Raw genomic sequence first — 15,002 nt, 5'->3', positions numbered from 1 at the left:
TTCTGTCTATATAAATCCCGCATCTTTATTTAGTAATATACTAAAGATCTTCCTTTATTTTGCTAGATTTTTATTGAAAATTCCAGCAAAATTAACAAGTTCTAAAAAACTTTGAAGTTATTTCTTATCTTCGAGTTTTTCTGGAAAATTCTGCACTTCTTCTAGAATGTGTTCCTACAAAATTATTCATAACTCATCGATTTTTACTCCAAAGAATTCAATATTTCTTTTAGTTATGATTGTTTTGTTTTTAGGTAAGACTAGTCCTTCATGTTTACAAATTTTAAAAAATATTTCTAAATGTTTAACATGTTCATCCATATTTTAGATGCAATTAAAATATAAAAAATTTAGATAAACATGAAATCAAGATAATGTTTGAATAAATTTTTCATTTTCTTTTAAAATATCTAGGGTGTATTAGTCAATCTCATTGATAACACCTTCTAAATATAATGTCCTTGTGGTTTGGAGAAAGCTGTAAATTTATTATTTTCTTCCTCCATTAGGATATGCTAGAATTTGGAATTGTAATCAAACTTAGATGACGTTTTAGTGTTGCATATAAAATTAAGTAAATTATATCTGCTACATATAAAATGCCCATCAAATTCCAAGATTTTATTAATTTCTCGATAGTTAATAATAACTTGGGTTTGTTTATTTGATTTCATAGTGATTTCTTACTAGAAAACCAGGGTTGTTATATGATGATATCCCTGCTTTGATTAAATCAAATTTTCTTGATAATAACATGCATATCCTTCTGATCAACGAGGTTCATCGAGATAAGCTTACATCTGACGAACTCATCTTATTTGCCTTTGTTTACTTAATTAGCTTTGACTTGGTTTCTTTCCCTCCATGCCAATGGATTCTTATTGTAGCTTTATTTAAGCTTTTTTTTGACATCTACTATGGATACCATGGATTCAATCTCTACATCCTTATGTTGTAAACCTATCTTTAGAAATTTCATCTCCTCTTGTTGGAAGTTTTGTTGTGTTCTTATTTAGAGCATTGTTTCTCCAAATATTTTGGAATCCTTCATTTTCAAGTAGAAGTTTTCCTTCATCACCACACTTACTATAAAATTGGATAGACATTTTTTTGTAAAATGATTCTCTTAGTCATTGGACCATGATTTTGTGATCACATGGTGTTGTGAACATTAATCTCATTGTCTCATTTTCTTGTGTGTAGCTTTTGAACATTTTAAAGAATTTGTTTCTTAACAAAATTTCTGCTCATATATCATGAAAATAAATTTGTGGCATTTTTACCTTATACCAAGGTGTTTTTCATGCACCTCCAATTAGGATTCCTACTTTCTTAGTCTTTTTTGCATAATATTAAGATACGTTTTGAGAAATCTCGTCCAGTTTCCAATTTTTTTTTAAAAAAAAACTCATCTTTTTTTTGTGTAAATTTTAGTTTACGAATCATATAAGCAACAACTTATTATGCTTTATATTGTTTGTTTAACATCACCACTAGAATGAGTATTGAGAATGAGCTTCTGGTCATTGGATTCTCCACAACATGTTTCCACTACGAACTTCATTTCGCTTTCAAGTTGTTTCCAAGGTTTATGTTTTTCGAGAAACTCTAATCCAAGAACCAGTTTGTCATGTTATTTCCAATAATTTCTTTAATATGAACTTCATAGTCACCAATGTTTATTATCCATTAGTAAGTTCCTATTTTAGGTTGTTCCAAATAATATATGATATTGCTAGGGAATTGCTTCATCTGACTTGTAATATCAAATACTATTTCAATTTCTCTTCATCTTTTTGGGCATCTAAGCTTTCCTATTGTTGAAAATATTTTTGGTACCGATTGAGTTCTCTAGACAGGCGTTTTTCCCTACTTGTGACTTGTGATTCTATCTCCTTGGAAAGATGGTCTTTTTATTTCAGCCTAAGATTTTGATTTCTTTGTAAAATCGACTTGTCTTGGATCTGGATACTCGTTTCCTGTATTAAAGAAAACTCGATATTTTTTGGACAAATAATCTTAACAACTTTCTCAAATATTTATAGGATTTCAATAAAATCATTTCTAATAAAAAAAAATTGAATGATGAGTATAGACGGAGCATATGAAATATGATAAGTAACATAAAATGGCTTAATGCCTTATATTATCAACATTTATTCTTTTAAATTTTTATGTAACGTCAAAGCTCGGCTGAGGTCCCGATCTGTTAGGGTGTAGGCAATTTTTGGATAAATGACTCCTACAATTTTTCATGCATAGAAATTTCTCGAGATAGTTTACAATATTAAATCTTGAAAATTACTCATTCATTTATTGCATATTGAAATATATTTGGGTGAATCTATTCTTTCTTCGAAAATTAACTTTTATTATGATCTGTATTGCTTTAATATGAATCCAAGACATGGTTCACATTATTTTTGGCTTGAGCTTCTGAAATTCCTCTTTTACTTCTTCCAAAAAAAAAAATTTATAGTTGCATCTTCATTTGGTTTCCTGCAAGTTCTATTGTGATTGTTATGTCCCTTCTAGAAATCTTATTGATTAAGTAATGATTTATGTTTCTTAGGCTAAGATTACCTAAAATCTTTTCTATATGTCCTGCAGAGATTCCTTGATATTTCTGTAGACTAGGATTTTATTTCATGATCTTTCAGACCATATTATGAGATATAGTTGTCTGGCTGAAGAAACCAGATAAATTTTAATGTGTTTCGTGTCGAAATAATTCTTCTTCAGTAAGACTCTGATTATGCATCTTCATAAGATCTTTTTTTCCTAAAGACTTCTTATTTGTTATATATACTATCGTCTGAAGGAATATTCTCAAACTGATATACTTGAACTGAGTCGTTGTAATACATCACTTCTAAAATATTCGAAGTTGGCTCGAAGCGCGTTATTCATTTTTTTTCTCGTTTTATGGGCATTTTGTTGAAATGTGTCCTTTTGCTCCACATGTCCAGCAATCGCAGTTTTTGAAACTTTCATTAGCTCTGGTACGAGCTATTCTGAAAGTTTTTCTGGTTGGTGTCTATCTGGTACTTCAAGATGAATTTGAGGTTTGGGGACGAGATCATGCTTCTTGATAGTCCACTTCTTTATCCGAATTTGTAAGATTTGGTCTTCTGTTTAGACTATATTATTCTTGGTTTCCAAAAAATTCTTTCATTTTTTCCATGAGATCTGAATTTCTTTCTTTTATGCTTTTGTGGTTTACTTCCAATAATCGTTGGAATATCATTTTCTTTACAACATAGATGAATATGTTTATTATAACCCTTAATCTTTTGTTGTTCTTTTGTAATGTTGCTAGATGATATCATTTGCCAATTTTTATTTAAGGAAAGAGGCTCTTCTGGTTATAGTATCTAGACTACAAAGAATATATTCTCTTATTAACATTTTTCTCTAAAGACTCGACATTTTGGCAAAAAAAAGCTGCATTGATATATTCTTTTCGACTCCTGAATTCCATATGATTTTATTAAATAACATAATATATTAATCTACTATAAAAATGTTGTGTAATTCAAGACTATACAAAACTTGAGTGTATATCTTTTTCTCTTCTGTATATTGAATGTTGACATAGTTGACCCATTTGTGCTTTGAGATCAAAAGTTCTTGTTGTGATCCTCATATGAGATATCCAGTCATCTATGAGATCTTTTATGTTTCTAAAACCAAGTACATCGAGTTAAGCATAATTTCATAAGAATTTACTGGTTCTAAAACAATTTTTCCCATAGGGTGTTTAATGGAGTGATATTTGATTACTCTTTTATCAGGTTCTTGTTGGGTGTGATTCTCTCCCAAACTAAAAATCGATTTGGGGTCCACCCATGTTTGTATCATAGGATCCCACACTTTCTAATGGTACTTGAGAAGGGATCCTATTAACTAGGGATTGATAGCCCCGAGTTGTGTTCATTTTTAGATCTACGACTTTAAGATTTATAAAAGATTTTGCAAGGTATTGAAGCACATTAAGACCAATTGTTTACATGGTTGTCATCAGATTATTTTCTTTTCTGAGACAGTCTTGATAAGATTGATCATTTTCTTGTTATCTATTAAATGTTTTTGCTCTACTTTGACCTTCTCTCTTTGATGTAATAAGAGCTTGGTAGTTAAAGAATGTGTTAACCTTCTTCCCACGATCTTATTGCTAGAACTTGGTTGATGTTCTATAATTCGGATCCTTATTATTGGATCAGACTGTTATGCCAATAAGTCTGGAGAGTTTCGTGTTTATCTGCTAATATTGTCTCATATACCTTAAAGATCAGTCTTATCCTTTCAATGCAGTCGGTTATGTCCTCAGCAGAAATAATATTACCCTTTAAGATCTAACATCACTATTTTACGGCCACCTGGCCAACCAGATCATGCACTTTTAACCCAATATCTTCAATTTTTATGGTACACAATATAATTGGATGTCATAATTTTGTATAGTCTTTGGATTTCGCTAAGATCTCCTGACAGTTTAGAGGAATCCGAAACAATTTCTAGGAATCTTGTATTTTGAATAATTTTCTACCTTAATAGTAGGTTATGTTCCTAGTTATTCTTGACATCTAATCTGGTTTAGATCTTCTTGTTCAAAATATTTTATCATATTGGAATATAACTTGAAATAAATAAATCTGGAACAAATGTTTCATCCTCCAACAAATAAGTTACATAGTAATAATAATATTAAAATTTTGAAACAAAAAGTTTAGGTTCTGATATCATTTTCATATATTTTAATCATTTTTGCCAACCAGATTTTTTTTTTGGAAATTTTTGATAATATTTTAGCTTTGGATGACCAAATTAGGCAAATTTGGCACCATCTAAAGAACATGGATAAATTTCATAATTTCACGACACTATAGAGATGTTTTATTATATTCCCCAAGAAAAAAATTATGCAATTAATCATTCTATGATTGAAGTGGGTGTAAGGATAGCTGCTGAAGGAAACAAAATAATAAAGCATATATGTATAATTAATGAAAAATTGAAAGCTGGTTCTCTTTACATCTAATTTTGATTCGTTATTATTAAATTTCAGTTTTAATACGCTATCTTTATTATTTGAGAGTACGATTTTTTAGGCCAATAAATTATTCAATTTTGGTTTTTGGTCTATAAATTTCAAAATTTGTTTTGGTATACAAACTTTTAAATTTTGACTATTTTTGTGAAATTGCTGACGTGACATCTGAAAAGTCAGCATATTCAATGCTACAATATCATTTTTTGATATCATGTCAGTATTTTTCGATGTCACGTCAGCAATTGAACCAAAATAGCTAAACAAAATTAAAAATTAGTGTATCAAAACCAAAAAATTGAAAACTTAGTGAACCAAACACAAAATCGAACAAGTTAATTAACCAAATAAACTATTTTCTCTTATTCTTTTGCAATTTTGGTCATTTTGTCAACATGACGCTGCATGAGCCTCCCACGTCTACGTTGCACTGACATGATGGTGACGTGACACTCACATATAAGTTATCATAATAACACTTCTGATATGATTAAACTCCAATTTTTGACAACATAAATAACACCAACATTGTAAAAGGAAAAAGGGATTGCGATATTCTCTTAATTTAATAAACTCAAGTTGGAATTTTTTAGTGATTTTTTCTTCTTGTAAAGGCTTTACTACAACTCGGGAGAGCTGGTGCGTGGATTTATACTTTATAATGTTTTTTATGGTCGTACATGCTTCGACAAAATTCCTCCCCTTAGTGTCATCCTTTTGACTTCTTTCAGATGCTTTGCGAAAATGTATTTGAAATCTTTTGCCATTTTTTTCTTTGTCGGGAGAATTGTTATGACGTCGAACTTTATATTTATTTATTTACAAATATGGTTGAAATTGAAAACTCCGGTGCGAATCAGACTAAAAAATATAAAAAGAAAATAATTTATTGCACTAACACTAAATTTTGATTGATTAGAGAGAAAAAAACTAATTAATTAATATATAAGCCAATTTACATAATCAAGTTTACTATTTTCCTAGCAAAGGAGGTGATATATACAAGTTTTTCTAGAAATAACCAAATGCTATAATGCCAATAAAAAGTGTAACCTCAATTACAAATAACATTATTATACAAGCTTTTCATAATTTTGTAAATCAAAATTTTGCATATTCATCATTATGTAATTATCGCTCAGCATTAATTATTAATCACCATACAAAATGCATAAAAACAAAAAACAACCAATCGATAAAATCTACTAAAACACAATAAAGGAGTACAATCGTGTGATGTTTCAATCCATCAAACAAGAATTACTACTTTGAAATGAGAAGTTTCCGAGGTTGCAAGAAATTGATTATAGGTTGGATTTCATGGCAAGATTCCAACAAATAACAGAAGAAAATACAAACAAGTTAAATTTAGTTTCTTTTGATCTCCATTTCTACACATAGTCAAAGGAAGATATGCACCAACTCCAAAGATTTTTTTTCTCATGCGTACATATGCTACGCTGAAGCGTCATAAGGACAGTTTAGTAAAGCAAATTTACAAAATTAGATAATTGAAATTTGAAATTATAGATTATTCCACTGAAATTTTATAAGATGACATGTATAAGCAAATGCTAGATGCCACTAAAAAGTGTAACCTCAATTAAAAATAACATTATACAAGCTGATCATAATTTTTTAAATCAAAATTTTGCATATTCATCATTATGTAATTATCCCCCTCAACATTAATAATTATTAGTCACCATACAAAATGATTTCCACTTTCTTTAAAATTCTTATTCTTAGTTGTCAAATTAATAAAAGTGTCGATAAGAACAAACATTAATCTAAAAACAACAAAATTAAATGATTTATAATAAAATAACATAACAATTAATTATATTCGTCAACTCCTATAGATATTATTAATTAATTTATACAAATAAAAAGAAGGTTCTCTGATTATTTTTATTTATCATAAAGTTGTACGATTCCCACGCAAACCCTTTTTTCCTCTTATTGATCATTTAAACAGCTTTAGCTTCCTGCTTTATTTTGCACTATGCTTCTTTACACTCAAATGTTAAAAGTTGAGATTCCATAGTTTCGATTTGATAATCTCTTGGTTGTATATAACTTTTATAAAGCATCCATGATAATCATCTATACACAAAAAAATTTAAAAATTTGATAAAAAAAATTAATTCGATTTCTCCCTTAATATGTAACCCGTTCGAGGTTCCATCAAAATAACTCACCCTAGAGCTTATCCAACAAAACCACACTCACTATGAGAACCAAGTTAATTTCATGGTTCATGATCTTCACCATGCTTACACGAATATTAGCTGCCATAGCTTTCGATCTAAGAAACGAGTCCGTCGAAACAGGTAAATATACATACTGATATATATTTATAAAGAATGGTACTTCATCATGGTTTTATATATAACCCGAAATTTGTTATGGTATTTTGGGCAGATGCCACTTTTCATGTGAGGAAACTGAGTGTAGGAATCGATGAGAATGCACAAGGGTTAGGAGTTGAAGTTGTTCATGCAAAGAAAGGGGCTCAAGGAGGGTCAAATGTTTACAAGAAGCCACCAAAAAGCAAAGCGAGCCCGCAGATCAGATATTGGCCTGTCAATCTTGCTCAAAGTGTCACCTTCTGTGCATGGATTATTGTCAATTGCCTCTTCCTGTTGGCTTGAAACAAGTATTTCTGTGAGATGCCAAACGTACGGCCTAATTAGCTACTTTTTACTTACATGTCCAAATAATTTTTGTCTATAAATTTGATTTATATAAATATAATGAAAACTAGCCACCGAGACATAATATAAATAATAAATATTATAGCATCACATTATACGATAACAGTAACAAACTCTGTGAAAAATTTCTCTGCATTATATATAAATCTAATTTTGGAATAAATGGAAGCTTTCGCTTGAAAGTTAAAAAAGAAAGATATTTTTCCGTTTTTTCTCAATTTCCAATTTGAAATAAAAATGATCACAACATATACTATATCCAGGGGAGTAACAAGGAAATTTTTTCATCATGGGCTCTGATTCAACAGAACCTAGGCTAAAGCTTGAAAGAACAATAAATATTTAGCTTACAAATAGGCTTTACAAAAATTTAACATAGTCTATAATTAAAATATATAATAATCTTATTTTTTTACCCTGGGCTGGAGCCCACCCCAAAAGCTTTACAAAAATTTAACCTAGTCTATAATTAAAATATATAATAATCTTATTTTTTTACCCTGGGCTGGAGCCCACCCCAACTTTTGGGGTGGCTCCGTCTCTGACTATATATTTACTTCTTTACTATATTACAAAACATGATCACCTTATAGTAACTATTTTTTGTGTCAAGATCACAACATTTTTTTTTATTTTTTTTTTTCATTTTACCCGTATTGATATTTCATAAGTAGAATTCAATTGAAGGGCATATTACCTATAGTATATATATATATATATTATACTATATTATTATGTTTGAGAAAACTAAAGTAACTAGCTTTTTGGTTTCGTGGTCTATTTTTTTGAGGATCAAATCAAACTTCATTATAAAAGATTATTCAAAGCTACATTCATCAACCAAGATGAGTAAGAACACTAGTAGAATTTTGGGTTTTTATTTCGTCACTAGTTACTTCGGCGATTGTTAATAATGAAGTAGTATATACCAATCAACTTCGGTAATAACATCGGCGAAGTAAAAAATTATTTTTTACTTCACAATTTAAAAAACACGGGCTTCACTTCTAATTTTTTGTAATATTTTACTTCGATAGATTAGTTTTGATGAAGTAAAAACTTTTAAAAAATTTAAAATTTATAATTAGTGAAGTAAAAAATGAACCATAATTTTAATTAATCTCCCTTAAATTATCTCTTAATCCATCGAGATCCTTATTGAAAAAAAATCGAGATTTGCGGATACATACTTGTAGATTCATGTATATACTTGTGGATTTATGGATATATACTTGTGGATTAGTGGATTTTCATTATTTTTAGATGCATAATTTATGAATCAAATTAATATATAAAAGTTATATATGTGTGTACATAGTGTATTATTGTATATTAATTAAATTATTTTAATAAAATGAAAAGTGTGTTTTCACTTCACTATTTTATTAAATTAGTGTGACAGTGATCAAGAATTACTTCGTTAAATTAGAATTGTGTTGCAATAAAATATGATTATTTATCTCAACACTAAATTAAATGATGAAGTAATAAAATACAAAATAACTCTTCATATTAAAATTGTGTCGAAGTTAAAGAAAGAGAATTTACTTCACCATAACTCAATAATTGTGAAGTCATTCTCTATTAATTACTTCACTATATACAAACAAATGAAAATTTTTTAAATATACTACTGCGTCATTAAAGATAAATTGTGAAGTAACAGTCTTTGTGAGAAATTTAAAAAAATTGGCGACGGTTTAGCGAAATATGAAAACATCCTCGCTAATTAGCGACGAGTTTAACAAAACAGTTGCTATTGACGGTTTTTATAAAATCGTCGCTATTAGCGACGTTTTTTATAAAACCGTCGTTCATTAGCGACAGTTAAAAATAGCCGTCGCTAAACTAAATCGGCGACGATTCGTAAAAAACTGTCGCTAGTAGCAACGATTACAAATAGCCGTCGCTAATTATAAAGTCTGTCGCTAAACTAAATCGACGACGGTTTACATAACCGACGCTAATTAGTGACGGTATATCACAACACCGTCGCTAATTAGCGACAGTTTTTGTTACACCATTGCTAATAGCGACGGTTTTATCACAAACCGTCGCAAAGTACCTATAAAATGCCACTCTTCTACCTATTTTCCTCCACACACTACTTCACATCTTCGGTCTATTGTTCTCTTCTGCCCGATTATTGTTTCGCTTTATGGTAAATATTTTAGCTTTTATTTTTAATTTTAGATCTTGAATTTTAATTTTTTCCCTTATTTTATCATAAAGTTAAATATTTTTATAAATTATTTATAAATTCAAAAATGTGATATTTAGATGAGTTGAGAAAATTATTTAAAAATAATTATGAATAATTACAAAACTAAATATTTTTTATTGAATTATAAAATTAATTATTAAAAAAAGTAATAACATTAGCGACGGTTTTAGTTAAACTGTCGCTAAATAGCGACGGTTTTAATCAAAGTCGTCGTTAATTACTTAACGACGGCTATCTAAACTGTCGCTAATTAGCGATAGTTTTCATTTTTAAAAGACCGTCGCTAATTAGCGACAATTAATCTTCCAAAGGCCGTTGCTAATGAGCGACGGCAAATGTAGACCGTCGCTAATCAGCGACGGTTTTGCAGTCCGTTGCTAAATCAATTACTTTATAACAATACGAAGTTATAACAACACATTTACTTCGTTATTCATATAAACTATGTAGTTATCTATAAGCTATTACTTTTGCACTTTACGAAATCGATGACGTCTAAGACGTTGTTTTTACTTCGGCATCGGTCTAATTTCGGACCGGTTTTTCTCATTGAACCGATCAACGACTTCGCTAATTTCTTGGATACGACTTCGGTGATAATGCGAAGTAAAATGGTAATCTATTACTTCACGTGCGTCTACTTCGGCGGTTATCTACCTATTATTTCATTGAATATGCGAAGTAAATCAAGAAAATTCTACTAGTGGAACCTCCAATCCAATGCAAGGATGAAGGGTGATGAATCATAAATTGCGCAAAGCTACGAGCCACCTTGTTCGCAAATCTACTCAAAAAAGACAGACAATGAAAGGTTTCTGTATTCAAGAAAGATAAGATATCTTAAACAAGAATCCCTTCAAGTCTAAGATTAATACTTAGCAATTCACATGGTTTTAAACTTGTATTTTTCTTAATTCTTTGGTGAGCATGTTGTGTACTATCTACAAAATCGATTTAATTTCAAATTTTGGTTATTTTTTGGTAGTTTGAGTTTTCATTCAATAAATATCTAATTAGTTGGTTAGATGTTACTTGTTAGTTGTTTTTTTAATTAAATAAAACATTAATCAACCTAAATTAGACAAACACTAAAAAATAATTGGTGTTTTCTCTTAAAAAAATTAGATATTTTTCACTTCAACCTATTTTTACATTAGCAACTGCTATAACTTTATAATTTTGTTTAAATAATTAAGGAAAAATTGTTTTTTAATCTTTTATATTTGTCATATTGCAATTTTAGTATAATATTTAGTCAAATTACAGTCTTAGTTTTGTATATTTAACTTTCTGGTAATTTTGGTTCGATTTTGCTGGAAAACCCCGGCTCGCCAGAAATTGATAATTTGGCATCAAAACCTGCTTGGGTGATATAAAATTATAGACCTTTCAAAATAGAGGGAAATTATCTTGTATGTCATAAAAATTATTTCCACCTATTTATTTATTTATTAATTATTATTTTCTAAATCATCAAATACTCTAAAATAATAAATAAAAAGCAAAACAAAACTTAAATTTTAAAAAAAAAATAAGAAACAGATCTCGCATTAAAGGAAGAGCTACCCATAATTTTAGAGTATTTGATGATTTTGAATACAGTAATTTCTTATAAAATAAAAAAGAGGAGAATATTTTTTGTGCCATGTAGGATAAATTTTCCTCTATTTTGAAGTATTCTCAATTTTAATGCGACAAGCTCTATCAATAATTTAAAACTATGTTAGTTGAAATTATTGTTTATCTAAATTTTGTGATCATAAAAAGAGAGTAATTGTTGGGTTTAGAAATTCTAACAATCTTGATTTTGATGGTAACAAATTTTTTTATTGTGTTTCTAATATATTTACTCAAGTGTAAAATTGATAATTCAATATGGAAACTAAAACTCGAATTTAGCCAAATTGAAAATCTGGCGAGTTGCAATATTTCGATGATATCTTAGAGCTCTATGAGGCAAATGACTAGCCGCTTATATGACTGAACAAAAAACTCAATTTGGAACAAGTTGTATTTCACGTCAGTTGGGCTAAATTGGATGTGTTATCTAGGCAAACTGATGATAATAAAGCTCATCAGTTCGACTGATAAACAAGAATCAGTTGGGTATGAGTAGTTGCGGTATTTTGGCCAACCTGATCAGCTCGTTTATCCAAATGAAACTATTCAATATGTGTTATGAAACTAATACAATAATCTACAAATCATCTTCACAAATCAAAGTATGAATCTGAAATGTTCCCTACTTTTAACTTTAAAAATGTAAAAAAAAACTAGAAATTTTATTTATATAAACATTTTCTTCTATCCTCGAAACCCTCCAACATAAAAATAATATTTAAAAACTCAAATGCATAAAAATCCATAAATCGTCAACTACAAAATCATACTTCAATTTTAAAATAATACAACGACTAAACTTCAAAATAAAACATAAAATCTTTAAATAAATAATCCTCAAAATCTTTTACTTCAAACTTTAAATCTTAATATAACACGGAAAATAAATTCCATCAGGAGTGTACTGTCGGACCCGATCCACTTGAGCGTCAGCGCTCCCTCAAAATCAACATCGCATGCGACCCTCCAAACTTAGTGAGTCTAATGACTCAGTATGTTCTAAACTTACATAACAAATAATACATATACGGGCACATGCAGCTTTAAAATAATCGTTTAATAAAATAAGTTGGCGTAAAAGCTCGTAATCATCTATCATATCATAAATCATTAAATCATAGAACTTTTTATTATCGTATATCATTTTTGGGTGAAGTTTGATCCTTGAAAGTGACTAGCTATAATCATATCATCATGTAGTCGACTGATCAGTCTTAGCTATACCAAGTACCTGGGGGCGGAGGTGTCATCAACTCTCATCACTAGGCTCTAACCAAATATGGAAATACGATCGTCGGGCTCCCTCTAGGGCCTTCTCCCATAAACGGACTCCTTCTGGGGCATTTTTCCTCATGATATCCCCAATCATATCATATTTTTTGTCACAGTCAATTTACATCCATCAAATTATTTTTTCTTTCCTCTTATTTATAAAATATTGTATCCTTTAAAAATCGTAAAATAACATTTTTCCGAGAAAAATCATACAGCCTTTGCATATATCATAAAAATATCATATTTTTATCATAAACATTTTAAAATATCATTTAGCATGTATTATGATTCTTCGGGACACTGTCAGACCTTTCGAACTACCCGAGATGCAAAATGACCATTTTACCCTTGGTCTCGAACTTCCCAATTTTGATTTTTTCTTACTTTTATTGACTTGAACCTATCTCATAGAATCATATAAACTTAAATTTGACTTCGAATATTTTTCTTAGACGTAAACCCGAGCCTCTCAATTTAATCGACTTAATAGCTAAACCGAAACACGTTTTGAACTCGAATTAATCCATAACTTAACATTTTTCTCTCAAATTTGAAACATAAACTTTTCATCCCTAAAATACCCCCGTGAACCATGATTCAACCCCCGTGGACCACGGTTCGAGCCCCATCTCTTTTCCTAGCCATTTTCGAACCATTCTCCCAAACCAAGCCGCGCGCACCTATTCTATCGAGCCACCCCCGAGCCACCTAGGACCACGGCTGCACCAGACCCCGTCCCAACCCCGAGTCATCCTCCCTAGACCCTTCTAGACCAGCCTAGCCAACTAAAACAAGCCGTGCGCTCAACCCCAAACCGTGCGCCCTTTTTGATCACCTAGGACTCGCGCACCGCCTATCATCACTGAGCCACGAGTCCAGCTTTTCATGGAGTCCTCCTAACCTCTAAACCAATCCATGCACAGGGCTCGGCCAGCCATAGTCTCCCGCTTAAACGATCTCTTTTTAAGCCCTTAAACGTCCCCTAATGACATCGTGTCCCTTAGAAATCGTAGCGAAATTCAATAAGTGTGAAAACATCAAATACTTTGAAAAATATTCATCCAATCGTCAAATTATTTGATCAATATAATTTTCATGCTTCAAAACATAAAACACACATAATATGATTTGAATGATGCAAAAAGAAAGTTTAGAAACGTGCCTTTGCGTTAAAAACGCTCGAATATACGAGTAACGGAAAGACGGAGGCCAATCAGAGCGACGTTTGCCGCTGTTTTTCTTGCTCGAAAGTGATAAAACTTTAGGAATACATGTGATAGTGTGATCGTTGATGGTAGAAGCCAAGATGGTGCGAAAAATCCTAGTCTCCTAGGCTTGAGAACATCACGAAATGTATTTGTACAAAGAGTTGTATAAATCAAAGTCTTCTACTGAATCATTGCCAAAGGGAAGAAGATGTGATGTATGAGTTGATAATCTCTGAACATCGTAAAAAAATTTATGTCTATTTATTTATCGCATTTACTTATTATTGCAACTGCTTTTAAGATGCATTGTTGAAGAATTTTATGTGTATTTCAAATACCAAAATATTACATATCAAATGTTAGATAAAATTCTTCAAAATTTTTTTTTAACAAATTCAACTTGCACATCTTTTTAAATGTTTAGCCAAAATATTTATTTGGTTTTCACGAAGGATTATTTTGAGTGTCTTTTATTTGATTTGAAAATCATACTCGATTTAATTCAATGTTAAATATTTCAATAATTGAACTATTATAGTTCAATAATTACATTTCAATCCATCTTATCCTAAATATTGGTATTACCTAGGGCTGGGATCGAGTAGGGACCCGTCCCGTAACCCCCTAACTCGATCCCCGTCCCGATAGGAATTGGGAATAAAAAAATGATTCCTGATCCCGTACCCGACAAATATCGGGACCCGAATGTTCGGGATCAGGTCGGGAAAGGAGACAAGCAAATACATGGACCCGAATGTATGCTGGCGAGAATGAGCTCACAACATACATTCCAATCACACCACTAGATATAGTTCCCTAACTGCCTTCCTCGCTGGCATCTGCAAGCAAATACAACATCAAAGCAATTATCACTATGTCTGCAAGATCATTTAACAAAAACACATCCA

General features: G+C 30.5%; 1 long non-coding RNA gene across 1 annotated transcript; it reads left to right on the top strand.

Moving 5' to 3' along the window:
- Positions 1-7,098: 7,098 nt before the first annotated feature.
- Positions 7,099-7,715, top strand: LOC140959623 (uncharacterized). The gene is made up of 2 exons (XR_012172033.1): positions 7,099-7,383; positions 7,475-7,715. It is a non-coding gene; the product is annotated as an uncharacterized lncRNA (long non-coding RNA).
- Positions 7,716-15,002: the final 7,287 nt, after the last annotated feature.

This window comes from Primulina huaijiensis, chromosome 1 (genome assembly GCF_012295235.1).
Source record: "Primulina huaijiensis isolate GDHJ02 chromosome 1, ASM1229523v2, whole genome shotgun sequence".
Lineage (NCBI taxonomy): Eukaryota > Viridiplantae > Streptophyta > Magnoliopsida > Lamiales > Gesneriaceae > Primulina > Primulina huaijiensis.
This window is presented reverse-complemented; position numbering and strand designations above follow the sequence as displayed.